The sequence below is a fragment of the Prinia subflava genome, chromosome 1 (genome assembly GCF_021018805.1).
Source record: "Prinia subflava isolate CZ2003 ecotype Zambia chromosome 1, Cam_Psub_1.2, whole genome shotgun sequence".
Taxonomy (NCBI): Eukaryota; Metazoa; Chordata; class Aves; order Passeriformes; family Cisticolidae; genus Prinia; species Prinia subflava.
In genome coordinates this window covers 19,468,351-19,490,516 of record NC_086247.1, presented here as the reverse complement: position 1 = coordinate 19,490,516, position 22,166 = coordinate 19,468,351, and positions in this window count along the sequence as shown.

Here is a 22,166-nt window from a genome sequence, read left to right as displayed (position 1 = left end):
AGATACAGAAGAAGGAATATGAGAGAGAATGAGGAAGATCAGTCTTCATGGTTAAATCAGTCTTCCTGTTATATTGTCTTCTGTCTAGCCACAGAGAGAAACAAGGGGCCAAATCAGCCAGTGCTGCACTGCATCACACTCTAACATGGCCTGTAACTTTATTGATTGGGGATGAAGTGGGGACAAATTTTTAGCATTTTCTTAGGCTTATACTGACTTAAGATTCTTATTGATTCAGCCAAGAAAATAGGATCATCAGTATAAACAATGATAGTTGGGGTACACAGCTATAATACTGTCTGTATTACGTTGTTAGGGCATAGGCTTTATCTATATTGTGCTTGAAAAACAAAAAAGATGGAAACTGCCTAGCCTTGTAGCAGGTACTGACAAGATGCTCTTTAGATGCCTGGAATTGCCCCTTCAGGTTGGAGCAGCTCAGCTCCAGCTGTGTCTCCTTACAGAGCAAGTTCTCCACCCTGTCCAGCTGGAGGTTCTAAGCTGAACTAGCCCAGGTTTACAAGTGTCCTCACACTGGGTTATCAAAAGCAGATGCGGTATTTCAGATGTCTCACTAAGCTTCCACTCTGCCTAGGTGTTTTGAATGAAGTCCTTGCTGCATGTGTAATTGCTTTAGTGTAACAACTTCGACAAATATCTGTCTAAATCCATAGTCTCTTTAGAGGAAGTAAAATGAATCATCTAGTGTTATGGACAAGTCTCTTGCCTGATTTTAAATCTAGGAGTCATTGTTCAAAATAAGTTTCTAATTAAAAAAGGCTAAGCAAACACTCCAGTTGTTACATCCTTTCTGGTTTATTTGTGAGTTCACCAAACTGAACAGAATTGCTAGGAAACTGTAGGAGTAAGAAACTGGAAAATCTGCTCCACATGGATACGTTAGAGGAATTACCTGTTTCTGTCTACAGGAAAGAATCTGTTTTGTTTGGAGGTTCAATCCTCCGGTTTAATACACCTTCTTGTTTTTTACAGGCAGTTCTTTGCACAGGGCAACCTGTGACACTCCTGAAATTCTTTTAATGTCATTGTAATATATTTTACCATTTGGATTATATGCTGCATTATTTTTGTAGAGAAAATAAAATAGCAGGAGCGATGGAAGAAAAAGTTCTGTCTTCAGGAGGAATGCCTGAGTGAAACATTTGGGATTGAGTAGATTATTTTTGCGCTGTTCTATAAATTTATTTTTCATAGGTGTTTGCATTTTAAAAGCATTTTTCATGTTTTGAATAGTTTGACCCTATAATTCTATTGTCTTAACTTTGTCCATAAACTAAAGAGGTGATCCCACATATACCATGAGCAAAGGTATGTTTTATTTTCCAGTAAAAAACACTAATTACAAAAGAGGTTCTGCAGGTCTGTATTAATGGTTATATTTTATGCAAATGTGCATCAGTTCTTCCATTTCAGAATACCATTGAAATCCCAGCTATATTTTCTCAAAAATTTCTTGTGGTTCTAGCTTTTTTATCTATTACATCAATAATTACATTATAAGCGTGAGTAAAAAATTTAGTTATATGAAGTGCATTTAGCATCAAGTATTCTATCCCTTTAATTATGGGTGGTGCATTCAGATCTCTATGAATGAAAATGACCCAATGTTATATTTGATTAAAAAAACCCCTGTATTAGGAAGAGAAAAATGGATCTTGAGTTGCTTGAAATCTTAAAAGGATTTACAATAGGATGAATCAGAAAAGATCTAGAAAGATCACCTATGAAATTAACACTGCTTACCTTCCAATTCTTGAAATCTGAATTACTGTAGAAGAGCGATGAAAAAGCATTTTGGATTCAGGATGCAAGGAAAAAGCATAATGAATTCAAGATTCAACCCTTCTGCTGAAGAAGGATAGCTTTCTTCTTGGTAGAGGTATTTTCCTGAAGCTGAGAGATGAACTCAGTTTTGTGGTGCTATATTGGCCAAGATTTCTCTGTCATGTATTCCAGTTACTGCAGAACCTATGGCCAAAATATTCAGAGATATTCAGTTAGGGGCAAAATTCCCATTGCTACCTTGTTGGAAATTTTCAGTAGGAAGTGCTGGATTCTTAACCATGCTAATGTGCTGAGCATGAAAGTTATGAAGCCGGAGAAAAGTGGCAGTGGTGGGTATTGCCTACAGCCCTCACTCCTCTGCACTGTTCTTTGCTGGTGAGCTGTGGACTGACTGGTCTTGAGAAGAGCCCCTTACTCTGGGGTTAATTTTCTATTGAAAGACAGTGACAAATACAACCATAGTGATGGGGAAAGCTTAAACTGATTTTCAGAATTTCAGACTTTTTCTGAAAAAATCTGCTGTTATTTCGTATTCAAAAATGACATGATTGAATGAATGCTTTGTGCTTCACTAGGTTATAACTTTATATGAATGTCCCTCTGCATACATCAGTCTGGAGGACGCATTTATGAACTGAAACTTCTGAAGATTCAATTTCTGTTGGAGCATTTCATCACATCTACTTATATTTTAAACTTGAAATAATGAGTTGACAGCTATGTTTTGTGAGCTTCTTTACACATGGTTAGAGCAATTTGGGCACTGAGGTCCCTTCCTGCTCTGTAAAAGTCCACTACCTGCTTGACAATGAGGGACCTTGTCGTATTCATAATTGTGTTAACATAACAGTATTTCATGAATGGCTAAGCAGCTCTCTTTTCAGCAGCTTTATAGCTGTGGCAGTGTGACACTTCTCTCCCTTCATCCACCATTAATGAAAAGCTGCAATGAGCGACTCTCCCGGCCCTGCCGAGGTGTTTCACCACCCCCTCTGCGCTGGCTGTTGTGCTGTGGCAGGGTGAGCACTGAAGGCAGTAGGAAAGCAACACTATTAGTCAGCTCTGTCTTGCCTGACCTCAGCGACCAAGGCTGGAGTTAAAAGCAGGGTAGTTGTGTATAAAGCAAAGTGTTACAGACATGTTAATAGCTTCCTCTCCCCACCCACTGTATCAGTGGAGATACCATGTTCTCTAATGCTCCACTGCTAACCTGCTGGCTTTTGACTTTACCTTGTATGAGATGAAATTCCAAATTAGAGGCTAGTTTAAAGTTAATTTATTGTCTTCACAGTAAAGGGAAAGTTCAAACAGGTTTCAAGAAAGGCTTCAACTGTGCCATTGCTGCGAGAGGAATTCTGGATATTAGGAAGGAGTATAAATATATCCCATATTTTTTTATTGTGTGTATGTATCTATATCTCTACCTATATATCTACCTATATTAGAATATATATCTAAGTGGGACACCTATCTAGATCTACATGTGTAAATATTTGTTACTAATATGTTGCATATAGTTATATGTGATGTAAATATCTCCCTGTATTTATTCAATGAGTTTTCTTATTTTCTGTGTGAAGACTGTTGCATCCAGCTTGCCCTGTTTTCCATCACAGATGGATGTAGCATGGTGTATCATGGAAGAAGCCAAAAGTGACTTTTGCCTTCCTTTTTGAACTAATTTGCTATTCTTTTTCTCAGCAGCAGTCCTGTCCAATAAAGTTTTGTGTGGCAATCCAGACGTGAAATACTGTCAGGAGTTTAGCGGCAGCAGAATTTCCTTCTTGTTTATTTCCATGCAGTTTAAATGAAGCACTAGGCACCTGGAGTTTGAAGGGTCCTGGTCACTTAATTTTGTTTGGAGATGCACAAATATTGTGTGCTTTTCTCTTTCTTAGGTAAATGGAAGTGAAACTTAGGAAAAAAGTGCACTACTGGTCACACTTAGGAATTCTGCCTTCTCTTCTGCCTATTCCTGAGGCTGGTCCTTGACTTGTACTGTAACATAAGTCCTGGCTAGGTCTTTTCACAAAGAAAACTACACAGTATGAGTGAAAATTTTGTGAGGCAGTGCACTAATAAAGCAATGTCGTTGCCTGTGTTCTAGTGCTCAGATCCAGGCTATCATCATGCTGACCAAGCCAAAGTAGTTCACCTATATCTGGGGCTGGCTAGAGATTTGATTGCAAATATATTTTGTTCCTCACTTCTTTTTCTCCTTCTTACAAAAGTTTAAAAGCTAATGACTATAATGGTTGTTGAAAAAAGGTTGAAAATGTTATCTGCATCCACACTGCAGGCTCAAAACCTAGAAGGCAAATGAAACAAACATTGTAAGACACTATAAAGGCTTATTTTAAAGCCAATTGCATGGTTTGAGGGGCCTGGCTTATGAGTGTTAAGTATTTGACATCCCTGTGTGCTGATTTAGCAAAGTAGGGCTGTTCTTCCACTGAAATCCTTATGGGAACAGTTCAGCTCTCATTGCCATTAGCAAATTTCATATGATAATGCAAAAACCCCCTACTTATGCATACTTAGAGCAATGTAGTACTTAGTTCATATTCTGGCTCACATCACCCTGACTTTGTTTATGCTTAGATACTCATCTGGACATGGGCAGCACTGTTTTGCTAGTCTCCAAGGTTCAGATGCTGCAGTGAATTCCTGCCATTGATGAAACACTGTGATAATAGTCTCGGTTTATGTGGTGTTTGTTATCAGCTACAAAATCACAGAATTTTATGGGTATCTCATTCACTATAATGAGATAGGAGGCTACCAACCCAGTGGGCATTGTCTCTGTGTTAATTTTAGCCACTTACTTTTTCATAGTTTGACAAGTAGTCATTTTTCTTCTAAGAAACAAGATATTTCCATATTTCATATTTCCAAGAGAAATGTCTTTATTTCATTTATGTGAAGAGTAAATAGGACATCTTGATCATTTTATCCATGTGTATAAATCCACATTATTTATTATTTGAAGAACCAGCTTAGTAGAGATCTTTACTAGGGACATTTTAGCTCTTTAATTTCTGGAACACACAGTACAGTCTACAATGCAGTCATGCAAATTACTGTCAAGAAGCAGTCTATAGATACATCCTACAATATCCTTTGTGTGTCTGTGGAATCAATGCTTCATTGTCATAGGAATCACAGATATATGGGGCTGGAAGGTATCTACAGACATAGGATAATTCATTCCGTATCCTCACTGTACATAAAATAAGCATGACATATCTCACTAAAAACCTTCAGTGAAAGAGATTATGCAACCTGTCTCAGTGAACTGTTTCAACCCTTAACTGCCCTTCCACTTGGAAACTTAGTAACCTGAATCTCCTTTACTTCAACTTATTTGGCTTCTCCTACAAATCCCACTCAGGCCCTAAGAATAATTGATCGCTGCACTCTTTCTAACAAGCTCTATATATTTGAAGACATTATCATGCCTGCCTTCAGTCTTCCCTTTTCCAGACTAAACAAATCCAGCTCTTTCAACCTTTCATTGTAGGTCACGTTTTCCAAAGCTCTTATCATTCTTTTTGCTTTCCTCTGGATTCTCTCTAAATTGTCTGTATCTGTTCTGAAGTGTGGTGACCAAAATGGGAAACATTAGTCCAGCTGAGGTCTGAGCAATACCCAAGAACAGAACATCAAGAACAGCTACTCCAATAGTTTATACATAACATTTGTGATCTCCTCTTCAGTTAAAGAGTTTTTTGCAGCAGCAAGAAACAATTTAGTTAGTTTATGGCCTCCTGAGTTTGTTTGTTTTACATTAATCTTGCCCATTTATTCTTCATTTAACAATTGCTCGTATAACTTCTCTAAGTTTAGTGTTCTGCATGAACATTGACTGCATTTCATGTTCAGTTGTGAACACTTTCTCCAGGATTTGATGAATGGCTTGTATTCTGACTGAACTGCCCAAACTGCTTTGCAGTTCTTGTCTTGTTCCACATACTCTTGGGACAAATGCCAAGAATAAAAAACGTAACTGTGTCCTCCATCCCACCACTGAGATTGTCAGTGAAAATCGTAGTACAACAGAGGCATTGGTAGGGATTCTTAGAGGATTCTGTTTGAAATATCCTCCAGTTTGACAGGGAGTCTGTACTAATCATTGTGGTGGGTGCTGTTTTCCAAACACATCGTCACACTCTTTTCACTAAATCATCCAAACCACATTTCTCTTGCTTATGAGAACAGTATGCAGAGTCGTGTTGAAAGACCTGCTGAAGTCAGGATTTATCAAATCTGCTTTCTGCTATCCTACTATCCAGTCATCCTGTCAAAGAAAGAAATTAGATTCATGTGATCTGTTATTGACAAATCTATGCTGACTGTTTCTTTTCACCTTGTTATCTTCTTGTTGCTTTCAGCTGGATTGTTTAATGATTTGTTGATGTGTCTTTCTGGCTGTCTTTAACTAGACGATAATTTGAAGATTTTCTTCTTCTGCTTTAAAACAAAACAAAAAACAAAACAAAAAACAAAACAAAACAAAACAAAACAAAACAAAACAATTACTACATTTGCTATTCTCAGTCCTTTGGAACCTCTCCCATACTTGACAAAATTTTGGACACAATGACTGATAGTTCAGAAATTGCTTCATATAGATCATTACAGCCCAGTGACTGAATACCATTTGGCACTATAAACTTGAATACATGTAAATTATGTACATACCAGGTCTTTAACCTGATTTTATTAAAACTTTGTTGGATCTATTCCCAGTATATTGCTCAAACTATCATATGAATTTTCATGTAAGAAGCATTGTTTTTATGGGATTTATTTTCTGCCATGTTGAAATCACGTTGAAGTCATATGTTTGAAAGAATCTCTAAAATCTGTTTACATTTTTAAAAGTCCGTATGGTACAAGAACTAGTTTTTAAAAGTTTTGGATCCCAGGAGTATGTCTATAATCAAGTGATAGTAGTGAACTGAAACTGGTCAAAAGAAATGGGATGGGGAAACTAAAAAGAGAAGAGAAAAGGAATTACTGAACTGCGAGGTCAAAAGACACCTCAAGAGATTGTGCAGTAGAACAACTTTCACAGAATGAAGGTCACAGGGGACTAGATAAGCTCCAGCTGATAGTTTATACCCAGCTTTTAATATCTCTAATTGTGTGGTTTCCATCAAAACACAGTATTTTAGAATTCTGCTTATTGAATGATTTTGCTATCAACACAGTATTTTTCCCCAGGCATATTAAGGCGATTTCATCATATAAATACCTGAAAGGAGGGTACAAAGATGGATCCAGGCTCTTTTCAATAATGCTTAGTGACAGGACAAGAGGTAACAACCACAAACTGAAATGCAGCAGGATCCTTCTGAACATAAGAAAACACTTCTTTTCTGTGAGGATGTCTGAGCACAGTTACAGATTGTACAGGGAGATTGTGCAGTCTCCCTCCTTAGAGATATTAAAAAGCCACTTAGACATGGTCCTATGCAACGGGCTCTAGATGTCCCTACTTGACAAGCTGGGTTGAACCAGATGACCTCCAGACTTCCCTTCCTAGCTGAACCATTCTCTGATTCTATGATCCCATCCTTCTTCCAGAAGTCAGGGAAAACTGAAAAAAAATTTGAATATTTTGTCATGTAGCCACAGTTTAGGCTCCTGCAACTGAGTTTTTTCTAATCTAAATAAACCAATTTTCTTCAGTTTTTTATTGCATCTGCTAATTTCTAAGCAGATGTAGATTTGGACTACTAAGGGAGCTTGGTATCGATATTCTCTTTTTCAGGAATTCTTAAACATCTTTCTATCTGTCGTGTCCATGTACAATGGAAATGTATTTGCCTTTCACTGCTGACTGAAAAATCTCATCAGAAGTGATCAATTATATGTTGGAAAATGGGGAGGTATTTCAAATGAAACACAGTAGAAGTCTTTGGCAGATCTAGGTTTATTCAAAAGTTCCATTAAGAAGCTTCTCTAGCTGTACCTATCTGCACATCAGTTGAACAAATAGTGGTATCACACATCCCTGGATTTACCTTCAAGCAAGGTCAGGAGCAGAGAAGATGAACTCCTTGATAGGCATTTCACAAAAGAGTTAAAGAAGTGAAAGGATTTTTTAAAAGCAAATGTGAGTAAAAAAAAAAGCAAGCATTTTTTACAGTAAATCTGATGATATGCCTATAATTAAGTCACATAGGTTAAAGGCTTGTTATGCTAGGATTAACATATGGTAAATACATCCATTGAATTTCACTGAGATTCATATGATGATTACATATAAAATTCCATGTAATGAGATATATTTATCATCAAAAGGTCTTTGGCCTTTAAGAAAATGTTACAACAATTATCCTGTGAACGTGAAAAGTCAATAGAGGTATAAATGCATGTCTTTATGCCATTATTGTGACTGGATTAATTTCAACAAGACCAGCTCTGCTGACATTAAGCCATCAAGGGGGAAGCCTAGTGTTACTTATACAGCCTCTCAGCATGCCCTCTTGTCTCTCCTTGTCTGCTTGGACAGAGAGAATGAATTTTTTCCTGCACTCCATCCTTTTATAATCACAGCTGTGGAGTTCCATAGTAAGTAATGCAAGATACACTGTCCTAGAGCTCTTACAAAGCTTTTTCCTGTTGGATTTCCCAAATATCTCAATTACTAAAGTTGTATTAGACAACAAACACTAAATTTCAGAGTCACTAATGTAATTTAGAGTAACATATTACTATTAAGCAGCAAGTTCAGGCTCATCATAAGGGCAAATAAACTGTAGAGTAATAGCAGAATAAGAATTTTCTGCCATGTCTATGAAAGTGACATGCAAAAATGAAGGTGGGTTAGGATCCATAGGTATGCATGAACAAGCAGTAAAGAGACATCAAATGGATACACACACAGGTGGCACACCAGCCTGCCTATCCCATCTACAAAAGAGCAAAAACACCCATAAAGGAATGGTTGACCTTCATTTTTTTCTGGCCTTAAGTGGTTTTGTCCCAATTAGTTATTTTCTTCTTGCAATATAACTTTCTCTGTTGCTTAGTATCTAAAATTTTCAGTCTCAGGCAGTCTTTCAGTCACTGGTATGTAGTAATGTGAATCTGGATGTCCTGTTTGAGCACAAACACTGCATTTAAGGAGACTGAAAGCAGATTTAGAATAGAATGTCTGTCTTGCACCCTGAGAGGGCTTGCACCTTACTTTCAAGCATAGGAGCAACCTGGTGTAGTTCTTATTTACTAAGTACTTTTTGTTTTAACATTTGTATCAGCAGTGTTATACCATTCGACCATTTTACATCAACAGCAAAATTCAGCCACGAGGGGATACAATTATAAAAATCAAGAACATTCTTCTTCAGTGGATTAAACAAAGACTTTTTAAAATTCTATTTCAGTTTGCAAAATGTTGGGAATTTTACAGAAACCTAGATGACCTTTTACTTATAATTTATTTATTTCTCTTTCTTGAGTAACATTCTACATTGCAGATTCTTACTTTCCGCTGTTGTCTTGCAAAAGCTAGTGAAAGGCAAGAAGAAAATGTTTATTTCTCACCACTACTTATTATTTCACATTATTAATTTTTATCCCCAAACTGATTTTTACATTTAATGGAATGCCAAACAACTAAGAATACTGTTCTTGTCTATAAATTGCAAATTAAGTTTAGCTATGAGCTCTTGTTTGGAAGTATAGAGGTTTACATTGTATTATATTTAAAGGCAGCTGTCTTTTGTGGAATTTTAAAATAAGCTATTTTTTATCAAAGGTTTTCCTTTCATGTCCTTTGATTACTAAGCTATATAAGTTAACCAAAGATAACTAAGCATTAACCCATGTTGCAGTTTTTATCTCCTTTGGCAATCCCATGAGACTTCAGCTAAGTACATTAAATGGAGCATAAATCTTTTCGTTGTTTTCATTAAGTCACATATTTAGAATACATATCCCAGTTTATTTGATCAATTGTAAAATATTAGCTGTTGCAGTGAAGATTTGTGACATGGTTTGCAGCAAGTGAACAAACATTTCTGCAGAGCACTGAAAATTTTTGCTGGAATGCATGGATAAGTTACAACAATTAGGGTTTGGAACAGCCATTTGAGAGGTTTTCTTCTTGTAACTTGCAAATGTATGCTTAAAGGCCAGTAATACCAACAGGCAAGCTTTGAAGATAATTCTAATATCGGCTTAATATTCTTGGTTTGCATTTCTGTTAATTTTCCCAGTTTTGCTATCTTTTGTTCCTTTTTAAAAAATATTTATTTCTTAGCCAGCCACAAACCCTGAGAAGAACATTAGCTGTAAAAGGGCAGGTGTTGGGAATAGAAGTTTTAGTGCATGGTAGGGCTTACCATAGCTTCCTAAGAAACTCTGTATTCAATTCAGTTCTGATATCCCACTATGATAAAGTAGTAGCTATGATAAATATTAATAAATTAATTATTTGGTTGGGGGGGGTGGTCTGAATGTAAGATTTATATTGAATAGTTTATTGAAAGCTCTTGTCCTTGAAATAATATTTTTCACTTTCAGTTTGCTTTTGTCTAAGACTTTGACATTGTTCCACAAGGATTAGTATCATGCATCTCAATACACAGCAGAAAACGTTATTTTGGCATTTACAGAAAGTGAAGGTCAGGTACTAAAGCATTACACAGTTTGTTCGAAGTTACAGACAACAGAAAAACTAAGTTTAATGCCAAAATGTATGGACTTCAGATAGAGCCTTGCACTGACATGATCCTTCACATCCTTGGGTCTTTTGTGGTTCTTGTGCTTTGAAACAGGACAGTTTAGCTCCTTGGCTAAATTGCCTGGAGTAGAAAGAGTCTGGTGTAAGCTTTTTGCTCATCCACAATCATCCTGAATGTTTAATCAAGCCTGTGTCCTACCATTTTTTACTTCTATGTGAGAATCCCTGTCTAAATCAGTAAGGCAGTTCATGTAATAGGAAATTTCCTAAATGAACAAGGAGTTTTGTGTTACTTTGTTAAATAAGTTTGATATCATCTTTGAAACCATCTTGGTTTTCAAACCTTCATTGCCAAGGGAAGAATTATAACAATATTCCCCTGAAAAGTGTTCTTAAAGTATAACCTATGCTACCATTTCAAAGTTTCTGACCAGATACACACAAAGTATGGATTTGTCAATACACAGTGGTGTTGCAGAAATTCAGACTAACTGCAGAACTACATAACAATTTGACAAGAATGGCATATGTACAAAGCAGTGTTCACATTTAAAACATGCAGAAAAAGCCATATGGAGTTTTTTTTGTACTTTACCAGTATAATCCTGCAGTAATTCTGTTTAATTTCACAAGTATTCAAAGAAATTACATGAATGTACAGTTTTTGTTTTAAAATTTTAACTGTGTATTTGATGCAAATATTCAGTCATAAGTTCAGATGACACAAATATTCAATCAAAATTTTGAAATTTAGAATCATAAAATAAAGTTGGTAAAAGGTCTTCATATTCTTCAGATTACTAAAACTTGATTCTTAGTAATAGCTGATGTGGTAGTTCAAAAGCAAAAGCAGGAGATTTGCATGTGCCCCAAATCTTTTTGATATAAGAGGCATAGCTTCAACTTCATTTATGATAACTGCAGGTCTTTACAGCACTCGGAGGTCTGCAATTTCTTCTTTAGCTGTGCATCCTTTGGTAAATTTCATCCTTTGGTAAATGATTTAGCTCCTACTAACTCAGCAACAAAAGGCTTTAGCTACCAAATATTTTGAATCCTGGTCTGGAACTCTTTGTTTTCTATAAGACAAACAGTTAAGTAATGCTCCACAAACACAAGAGAGCTGTGCATTGCACATTCTGGGGACCATTATACAGGCCAGTTTTACTATCAGTAACACACCATTTGGGAATCAGTAACACGTTGTTAAAAACTTGTGTACAACAGTCTTTTTTTGGCAGTGAAATACCCTCTTTGTGTTAATATACACTGCAGTTCTGCTTATTTTAAGCATGCTATACATTAAGTAGATATGATAGGTTGGCATTCATTGACAAATTAAGTGAGTTGATTAGAAATCTGAAATCTGCATGGACCTTCATCATGTTTGTCATGAATTGTAGGCCTAAAAAGTGGTTTTCAGATAAAAGACACAAAACATGAAAGTGAAGCAGAGGCTGATAACCCTTTCTGAAGGAAGAGCTATTAGTAAGTCTCATTGCTTAGCCATCTAGTAAACACTTCAATGACTTCTGATTACTATTAACCAACAGAATGATGTTTTTCTCTGCAAAAAAAAGAATTACTTATGTTTCCCAAGCTGTACATTTCACTTCAATAGAAAGACGGTAGCTTGGTAAGACAACTATGCAAATGTTGGCCAGTTTGAGAAAGAGGTATAGGCAGATTTCCCTCTGTTGAACTATTTGTTTTATACAAGGCAATTAGTGTGTTTTCAATAGAAACCACAACCTTTTAAATATATATTTGATCAGATCCAAGATGCTCTTTACATTTTTAGAATCACTTGTTCATTGAGCCTTTTTAAATTAGTCATTATGTGAACATCACATCTCTCACTTATATGCACTTGGTTTAGTATTTTCTCAGATAAAAATGTGGGGCTTTTTGTTGCTTAGAATGTATCTAAATTTATAATTAGGTGATGAAGTGAGGTCTCATAGAGCCTAGAAGCAGGAAAAATTGTTAGCCAACACTCATATCTTGGCCCTATGGAAGCCCTGACAGCATAATTTAGGATTGCCTTAAACTGGCTCTAATTTTCATCCAATTAACTGTAGTTCCAAGATGCTTCCTTATATGCAAAACACTGCCAATCAGAGAAAAAAAAATCTACTGTTTCCTCATCCACGCTCCTATGGGAAAAGCCATGCACATAAATGCACTCTTTGAGAACAGAACTTTTAAGAAAAGGTAATATGTAGATGAAAAACCAGGCATACTTCCAGTTGCACACCCATTTTGTTTCAGTTACACTTTTAGAGCATCATAGCTGTAACAGCAAATGAAATACTCATGTGCCAAGGCAGTTATGAACATTTATTTTCAAAGGAGGCTATTTCATCAGTGTTGTCGAAAGCAATGGTTAAAAGAAATGAAATACCACCAGATAGGTACAGCTTGATTCATTTTATGAGGATGGAGGACATGAACAACTAAAATTGTCTTCTAAGGTATGTAGAGCATAAACCACATGAAGTCTAGGCATGCAATTACTCTTCTGTTTGAGTCTACACCCATCAAAATGATGATGTTACTGATTCAACTTTGATCAAAAACTACTTGGCAGAGAAAATAATTCACATCATATTACGCAGATGAAGTTTATCTCTGTTGTGTTAGAGTATATCTAATACTCTAGCATCTAGGTACTAGTAAATGATTTATAGCTATAAAAATCCTCTTTGTGTTTCATTACCTCAGCCATACTGTAGTAAAACACATTAATATAACAAAATACTTGGTATGCAGCAAAATTTCCACCATAATTTTTAAGGGAAACTCAAGTAGAATCTTGCAACATCATCTGAATAGTAGAAATCTTTCATAAAACTGGAAAACACAGTCATCTCATAAACATGTTAAGCCATGAACATAGTTCTGCACTGTTTCCAGTGAATTTGAATAGTTCATAGAATAAGCAATAGATTTCTTTATTTACTTAGTAATCAGAAGCAGAGTTAACCCTTTTAGTATTTATCTGCTGTCAAAAAGGAGGTTTCTAATTAACAAATCTATTTTGTCATTTTTAACATTTGCCTGCATTATGGAGTGTAAAACTCTTCTGGCTTGTTTAACATGCAAATTATTATTGGATGGTCTATGAGGCAGCTTACAGGTCCAAGGTGCTGGGTAGAACCAGTCTGTTCTCCAGTACTGGTAGGTCATCAACAGAGCATTGTCATAATGTAGGCATAAACACAAAGAAATCTACACATAAAACCTTCAATGACTTTCCTGTGTGTTGAAGTTAAACTGTTTTGTCTAAGTGTGAAAATGCATTATCTATTAGTTTTGGATTCCTTGTGTCTTTATTCAACATAGCTCTTAAAGAAAAGCCAAATAAATACTGCATATAACCACTGAAGCTTTCAAATTCTTCAAGGAGTGTTTGAAATATCATCAGGTATGCTAAAATAGAGCTTTCAGGTGAGCTTGATGGCCTGTTATTACCACTGTCATGAGTATTATTATTATTTTAATTATTTGATCTAATTTTAGGATGACAGGACCTCACTTCTGTAAGTGGTATATAAATAGAGATGGTCCCTTCTGCAAGGGTTGATGAAGCACAAACTTAATAAAACCTTCCCTAGCTCTGGCTCAGTCACCATAGGAATCCTAGCAACAGTCAGATGTGCAGAAAAGGAAGAAAGGGGATGGCAAGTTTCTGCATCAATCAGTGATGCTGACTATATATATTTACTGTAGTTAGGATAAGCTATATTTGGTTCATATTTTGTGACTAGACAGTGCAAATATAATCAAGTCCTTACCATAAAAGCAAATTTCTCTGCTTCATTCTGATCATTACAGGAAAACATCATGTTATTTTCAGCCTTTGATATCCAACAAAGGGCCAAGTGTTGGCCCTGAGCAATTTTGACTCCCCTTTACATGCTCAATGTTCTTCAAGTTTTGAGGCCTGTGGAATTCAGAGACTGGATCTCAATGCTGATAGTTCTGAACAATACATTTGAGTCATCAAGAACTTCAGGAGGAAGTAAACTTCTGTCTAAAGGGATAGATCCTTGAAAAAAGTGAATTACTGACAAAAGATTAATGAAGTTGGTGAGAAGAGCCAGAAACAATTCTTGTTCTATTTACAACTGCATCATGAGCTTTGTGGGAAAGGGGTTGTTTAGCTTTGCTAAATAATTGTCAGATTAGAAAAGCCTCCATCTGATTTTTTTTTTCTTGCAGTATAAAATTACACAAATCACAAGAATTTCATTTGGGAAAATTAAGAATGCTTAAATTTCCATAGTCCGTGTGTTTTCCTTATTGTGTAAAAATTGTGTTGCTTTCATCTATAAGTGAATTTGTTATTTAGCAAAATTTTTAAGATTATTGATAACTTCTACATGGATTTTATATTTTGATAAAAAGTGTTAGTATTAAAACATCCAAGAATTCAAAACCAAACTAGGATTACAGTCTCTTTTCACAATGTTCTGAGAGGCTTCAGCACAAGGGAACTAAAGTGATCTAAAATGACCTGCAGAGTGCTTTGGGAAATAATAGCTTTTTCACTTTTCTTTAGTAACTTTTTTATAAAATATGCATACTGATTGTGCATGATAGTTCATAATCTCTCTTCTGTATCTTAGTTTTCCTTCGATTTTTCTCGTTTTCGTATTTACTCAGCTCAGCTTAACTAGAATCCATTTCTTGTCTCTCTCTGCTTTATGGTGTGATGAATGCAGCCATTCTTCTCTCCCCATCATTACAGCAGGTCTTTCATCCAGTAAATCTAATTTATATTTACCAGCTATCATCTACCATCAAAACTGTATTGGAAAAGAGGTGCACCTGGACTGAATTAATTTCTTTTGATGGAGTTTGAGACTATTGTAAGACTTGTGGTTAGGACACATTCATCCTGTTAATGGAACACAACAGAGCCCTCTTCTAAATGGTGCTAGCAAGCACTTGGTTTGTGTCAACACATCATATGTATTTCGAAATTCCTCAGATATTAGATTTGGATACCCTCATTAGTCATTTGATCAGAAAGGTTATTTTCCATCCTAAACTGTGATGTGTTTTATACACATACAAATGTTATTTGTATTTGTAGCACAATCCTAATCATAAGTCGTTATAAAGCTGTAAGGATATAGCCACCCAATAGACTGTAGAAATATCTCAGATAATTCTGATCCCTAGTCTTCCACAGATGAATTGTTACACATACCTAAATTTACTTGGTTTATCCTATTTATATATGTCTTCATTGCACGTTAAGACAATGCACAATGTGTAATTAACTCCCCTAAAGTTATAGGTGTACTTTCCTTACACCTGTAAACAACAATCACAAAATCTATCATAAGTTTTCTTAAGACAATTCATTCCTAAATTACTCTATTTTATCGCTGTTTTTTTCTTTACATTAGCAACTCTCAAATGAGAAAATTGCACATTGTCTATGAAATTGTTAGATGAAGCTGTGCAGTATGGGTTACATTGTCAATTCTCCTTTATATGATTTGAAATATTGTTGCACTAAGGAGGACTGGTGGTAAATAAATACACACTGCTGATACAACTTATTCTTGGGGGTGTCAGCTAAGTGTTAAGATATAGCACCTAAATTTAGGACTCTACAAACAGATATCCACATGGACCCTAATGTGCCTAAGCTTCTCTTATAATTAATACAGAATCTAATTAATCGAGACTGAAGAGCAACTATGCTCATCTTAAACAGGCATCTACCATGTGTTTAGAATGCCCACTTGGGTTTTTTATGAGTTGTTATGTTTTATTATATTTCTCAAGGGAAAAAAAATGAGAAGGCAGGTATCTCAGTTCCTGGAAACTTACCACACTCCCCTCAGTCACAGGACACAGAAGCTGTCTCTAACTAAAGGAACTTAACTGGGAAACCTGACTTGTCTGAAGGTTCTGTATTGTTCTGGGAAAGCCCCCTGCTTGGGAAAGTCCTCTGTCTCAAAGCTGGAAGGATAGGAGTCTAGAAAGTCGCAATTCATACCGAGGACTGCAGAACTTCCATTCTTCTGAGTTTGACAGGGATCCAGGATTCATCAGAAGCAAGTGGTATAGGCTGCTGTACATTGTGGTCAGCTGGCAGGGAACCTGAAAGCTCTCCAGTCCTGAGGCCAAGGCAGTACTGTCCCAGGGAGTGAATCTCACAGACCTGTGTGTCCTAACAGCCTGGTCCATTCCACTGAAATTCTTTTTGTGTATTGATGAGAACTCATCAAATTCAAGATACTCTTTCAAAACTTTTAGTACAAGAAAAATATATTAAGAATTTCTTAGGTTAGAGGCTGTAGCTGTTCCCTTTTGGCATCTTCAGTGCAGCATGCTTGTTCCATGCCACAGGATGAGGAGTGGCAGTACAGTCATACTAAAGCTGAGTTTGGCCTTGTGGTGTGTGTGAGAAAAGCACCTAATCTGATCATTTGGAAGATTCTCTGATAGGAAAAAAAGATTTCAGAAATTGGAAAATTCCTGCCAAATTATTCATAATTCAAATTTTGTGCAGGAGGTTGAGATGGTCAGCATGCAGCACACAGGATGGACTTTAGGAGTTTGGGACTTACACAACACTGCAGGTAATAATGTGACAACAATGAGTTATAGCAAGGTCAGTAGTGGGTTTACAGGGGGTGCATGAAAAAGTGCATAGGGCCCTGTACTCCTTCCTCCCTATTCAGATCCCATTAGTGTGACCTGCCCTAGCTGGGGAAATGATCCCATAGTGACTCTACAGCCTGCTCCTCACCCTGTCCCCATCACAGCTGCATCCAGTCACTGGCTCACCATAGGGCTGACGACAGGTTGTTCACTGATAATGACCCACACTCCATAACTCTCTTTTTTCAGTTGTCCCTGACAGATCGTCTGTTCCAGCAAACCTGTGCAAGGCAGTAACAGAACTGCAGGAAGAGACATTATTGGCAGAAGCACAGTCAACTCCAAACACCCAGGCACAGTCAAGGCACCCGTATTTTCTCATGTTAGAATATAATAATAACACAGAAATTCACACTAAAGGGTTGATGCAATCTTTCTCTACCTTTGATTTAGAATAAAATCAAAAGTTGTTATGATAGTCAGGGTCTATTGGCCTTAGTCAAGTGAGAGAGTTAACTTCATCCTTTTCATGTATTTCAAACTGGAAAACAAACACTCATCTAGACATTGTATCTATTTGTTGAACTTTTATTATAGCCAGAGCACTGGTGTTAATTAGATGCTATGTAGGATTTTAATCTCTATCATTTGCCAGGTTTCACACAGGACGACAGAACCTTATACAATGCATCACTTCGGAGAAATCTATTTAATCATTTGCTTTATTATTCAGGGAATGTAAAACTTCTTTGCATGTTATTATGATGCTGTGTATTCACAGTCCTTGGCACAGAGTAAAACAGTTAAAGCATTAGCAACCTCAAGTTTGCAAAAAGCCTGACACTAGTTTAAAAACAAAAAGATTTTTAAAAGGATACAGTTTAGGACTTTTTTCCCTTATTGTGATTTTATTTTTTTTCTGAGCTTTTTTGTTTTTATTGTTTTCATTTGGGTAAATTTCAAGATTTCTTTAGTCTCTGCATGTCCAGGGACTTTGTTTTAACGAATATATTTCTGTTATTTCTTGATTCCAAAACATGAGAATTTTGAGGGAAAAAAACAAAAAGGCAAACCCCAAAACAAAAATCCAAACTAAACCCAAAACACACCAACAAATCAAAACAAAAAGCCAAGAAATGAGTATAACAGAATCCTTATGCAGTCAGGCATTCTGTGTATGTTTTATTCACTGCAATTGACAAGCCCCACTCAAAATAAAGGCTTTTAATTCAAAATGCCAGTTTTTATTGTAATCCAAACTAGGGTAATGAGTAAATTCTTGTACAGAGAGAAACCAAAATATTGGGTCAAAGTACAGAGAAGTCAGAAGCAGGGAAGAAAGCCCTTTGCTACAGTCATCTGAGTCCTCCCAGCGCTGTGTCTGCTTCCCTGCTTGGCTCAGGCCTCTCAGAAGCTGTCAGCTGGATCGCACCCATTCTGCACACTCCTCTTTTGTCCTTGAGCTTTTGCTTTGTCCATCACCTCAAACAGTTAGCTGTGCATTTCTCCCCATCTCTTCTCTTCAGTATTCCTTCCTGAGAATCCCAAATCATCTCTATGAGTGCCTATATTTTTTGTTCCCACTCAGGATGAATCTCAGATGCATTTTCTCCAAGAGCTCCTCAGCTGCTGAGACAGTGCAACATTCCCCTTCCTCCAGGACTCTCTCTTGACCAAGTCATTTGCCTGTAACCCCGGAAAAATCAAAGCACACACCAATCTGTGTTTTGCAAGACTGATTTACTCTAAAATAAAGCTAGCAATATATACTCTGCATATATCCTTTGTAACCTGCTATGCTAACCTCTGAGTTGGACTAATGCCTGTTCCACAGCCTTGGTCCTGATTTCAAGAAGTAGATTGCTGTTTTGCATGTTTATGCAAATATATATATCACTTTTTTGTGCTTTACATTGTGTATTTTCACATGCATCTCACTGTGCATCTAGCACTATGATATCTGCTGAACTCACAAGTAGCACAGTTTAAGGCTCTGCATGCATAATGCAAATGATAGCATTGCATATATATGTGTATATATACACAAAACAAAAGAGAGTCATTATAGAGGAAGAAGGTAATTTTACAATCATGCTTACTCTTCCAGTAGTCAAACATATTTGCTACTTTATTATATAGGTTAAATATAAATATATTCTGTCATTGTGTTGCTCTCAGAACCCCACAGTACGTAGCATCTCACATTCCATAAGAGACACAATGTATGAACATTTCTCATATGCTTGATTAGATCTTATATGATGATTTTTAAAAGGTCAATAAGGGATACTAAATATTTACCAGATATGTTACCCACTGAATTATCAGTACTTATAAGTTGTTGTAAAGCCTAATGATAATTAAGGTTTCTGTATTCATTTCTCATAGCTCCTTTAATAAAGATTCTGAGAATAGTTTATGACATACCATACATGATCATCTTATCAATTTATTTTCCATTTTAAGATGACTATGACATATAAAATTTGATCCAAATTAATGCTTAAAGGTATCTTTCATCCATCTCTAAAACACTATCATCCAAATACAAGTATAAATTAGATACAAATCTGCTTAGCAGCAGATGGGTCTGTTATGTCCTGATATTTTGTATGTAGCTAGTGGAGAGCCTTGGAAGTAAATCCTTTGTAGGAGTTTCAAAGTGAAGAGTATAATCCAAATATAAGCTAATAAACTTTGTAAGGAATAAGCCTTTGAAACTCAGGACAAGAAAACTCTCTCACTTCAGGAGAAATGTTTTTCTTTCTGTAGCTAAGCAATCACTTAGCTGATATTTGAATCTTAACTTATGTTTCCTGAAGTTGTTCTTTGATCCAATACTGCTCAGTCAAAATCCAGTATTGTAAGTTTATATATGGGATAGAAAAGTGACCTCAGAATGTCACACCATGTGTTTCTCATGAGCTGTTAGCATGCTATTCCCTGTGATTAGAAACTGCAAGATTCCCCTGTGTAGAATGATCTGATGATATCGTGAGACTTGCATTTCTCTGGATCTTTAGGTACTTCATAAAGACAATATAGAACAGATTATTTTTTCTCCAAATAAATGTAAAACCTCTGTATCATCAGAATTATGGAATTTAGTGGAAGCAAGAAGACAGTAGCTGATTCAAGATGGTGTTCTGGGGCAAGGACTATATACTCAGTTAATGGTCCACAAATGACTATTAAATGGTAACCAGATAAATGATACTGCAAAGCACAATGCACCTTTGAAAGACTGACTCTATGTCAAAATGAAAGCAGAGGCCTGCAAGCCATGAATCAGAAACTGCTGTGTACTTAAACCCAGAGGCAGCAGGCTGGGTGGATGCGTGCGCTCCCGCAGGGAAGCGCAGCGGGGTGTGCTGCCCGTGGGCACTGCGCCCTGCTTTCTGCAGCACAGGACACGTAACACCGGACTGGGCAGAAGAGGAACCAAGACATGATGAGAAACAGCCAGGAAAGACTGGTTCTGAGGGTGGGAGGAATCTCAAAATAAATCCCAGGACTTCAGGCATCAGGGCTTTAGGTGAATTTGCATCCGAGAGAGGGATGCAGAGTGTGGAAGGTGGGTTACAGGTGCTCTTCCTAGTGACAGAGCTGAACTGTAGCCTCAAAGGAGGCTGCCTTTTCTCTGAAGGAAGAAAAGTGCAGTAATTATGTCTGTTCCTATAAACTGTGGGGAATGAGATTATACGGGGGTGGAGTGGAAGGAGGAACAGAATGAAGAGATGGGTGAAAGCCTTAGGGTTCCCACACACACACCAGCTAATCTCTCGAGACCACATGTCTTGGAAGAGGAAGAGCTCATGCTATGATGCCTGGGGCTCTTCCACTGCTGAGCTGCACACTCTTCCTGCTGTGACAATAACTCCTTTGGAGGAAATGCTAGAGGGAAGGAGGAAAGGATGAAACTTGGAGCTTTCTGGGATTATCATCAAATATTCACCCTGGACATACTCAGGATGCAAGTGTCCAGTGTTAGCCTGTAAATAAAAATAAAAAGTAATGGCTACAATGTCAAGATGCCACAGGAAAAAAAACCTTTATTTGACTTTGTGACTCTGTGAATTTATTTGCAAGAGCTGTCCATTTCCTTTTTCTGCTCTCTCTTGATGAAGAGCATGCTGTTCAATAAGGACTTGGTGAATATAGCTGTTTCTGAGTTTCTTAACTCTGAGCACCTCAGAAGAGTTCAGGAATGACTTTCAATCAGGCATTTTTAAATTGTTTTTAATTTATCTTAAAAACTAAGCTAAAGAGTTTAATTAACAGGCTCAGAGTAATAGTTATACCATTTTTCCTCTGCTATCAGCTTTCACTTTTATTTACGATGGGAGTCCCCCTTGTATCTCCTTTCCCACAGGGCTCACTATCACTAATATTTCTGTGATCTGTGAATAAACCAAAATTTAAAGTTAGTACTTACAATCAATGCAAATTAATGATTTCTTAAAAAAAATATTTCAATCAGGAAAAGCAGCTTTGTAGTTGAAAATCCCATGCTGGCCTTAGAGTGGGAGTTTTTCCAGCCTCTGCTTAAATCCAAAAAAATACTGCAATCTTCTGGCACAGGCTCACTGTAATGCTTTAAAAACAATTTAGCAACTGTCATTGCTGTAATTACAGTAACTAATTACCATCCTTAGCAAACAAATAGCTTAACATAATACGCAAGCCGAATCAATTTTGAAGAAATGCAAATTCCGAAAGCGAAAAAGGGCATTTTGGCAAACCTGAAAGAGAAGCGGGAAAATAATACACTTTGTTTTATCTGCACATAATTCCCAGGGAATATCATATCATAAATATTTGCATTCAGTTCTTATCAGGACATTTGCATTTGCTTCTTATCAGTCTGCAGGCTGGACTCTGCCAGATAGAAAGTAGAGCTCCACACCATGCACATATTTCTAATGAATCACGTCTCAGGCCGAGAGAATATTTTGGCTGGAACTTTATCACTGAGATGAAGAGGTCATTTACTCTCAGAGTCAGTTCATCTTGGAATTGTCTTGAGATTTTGATGTGA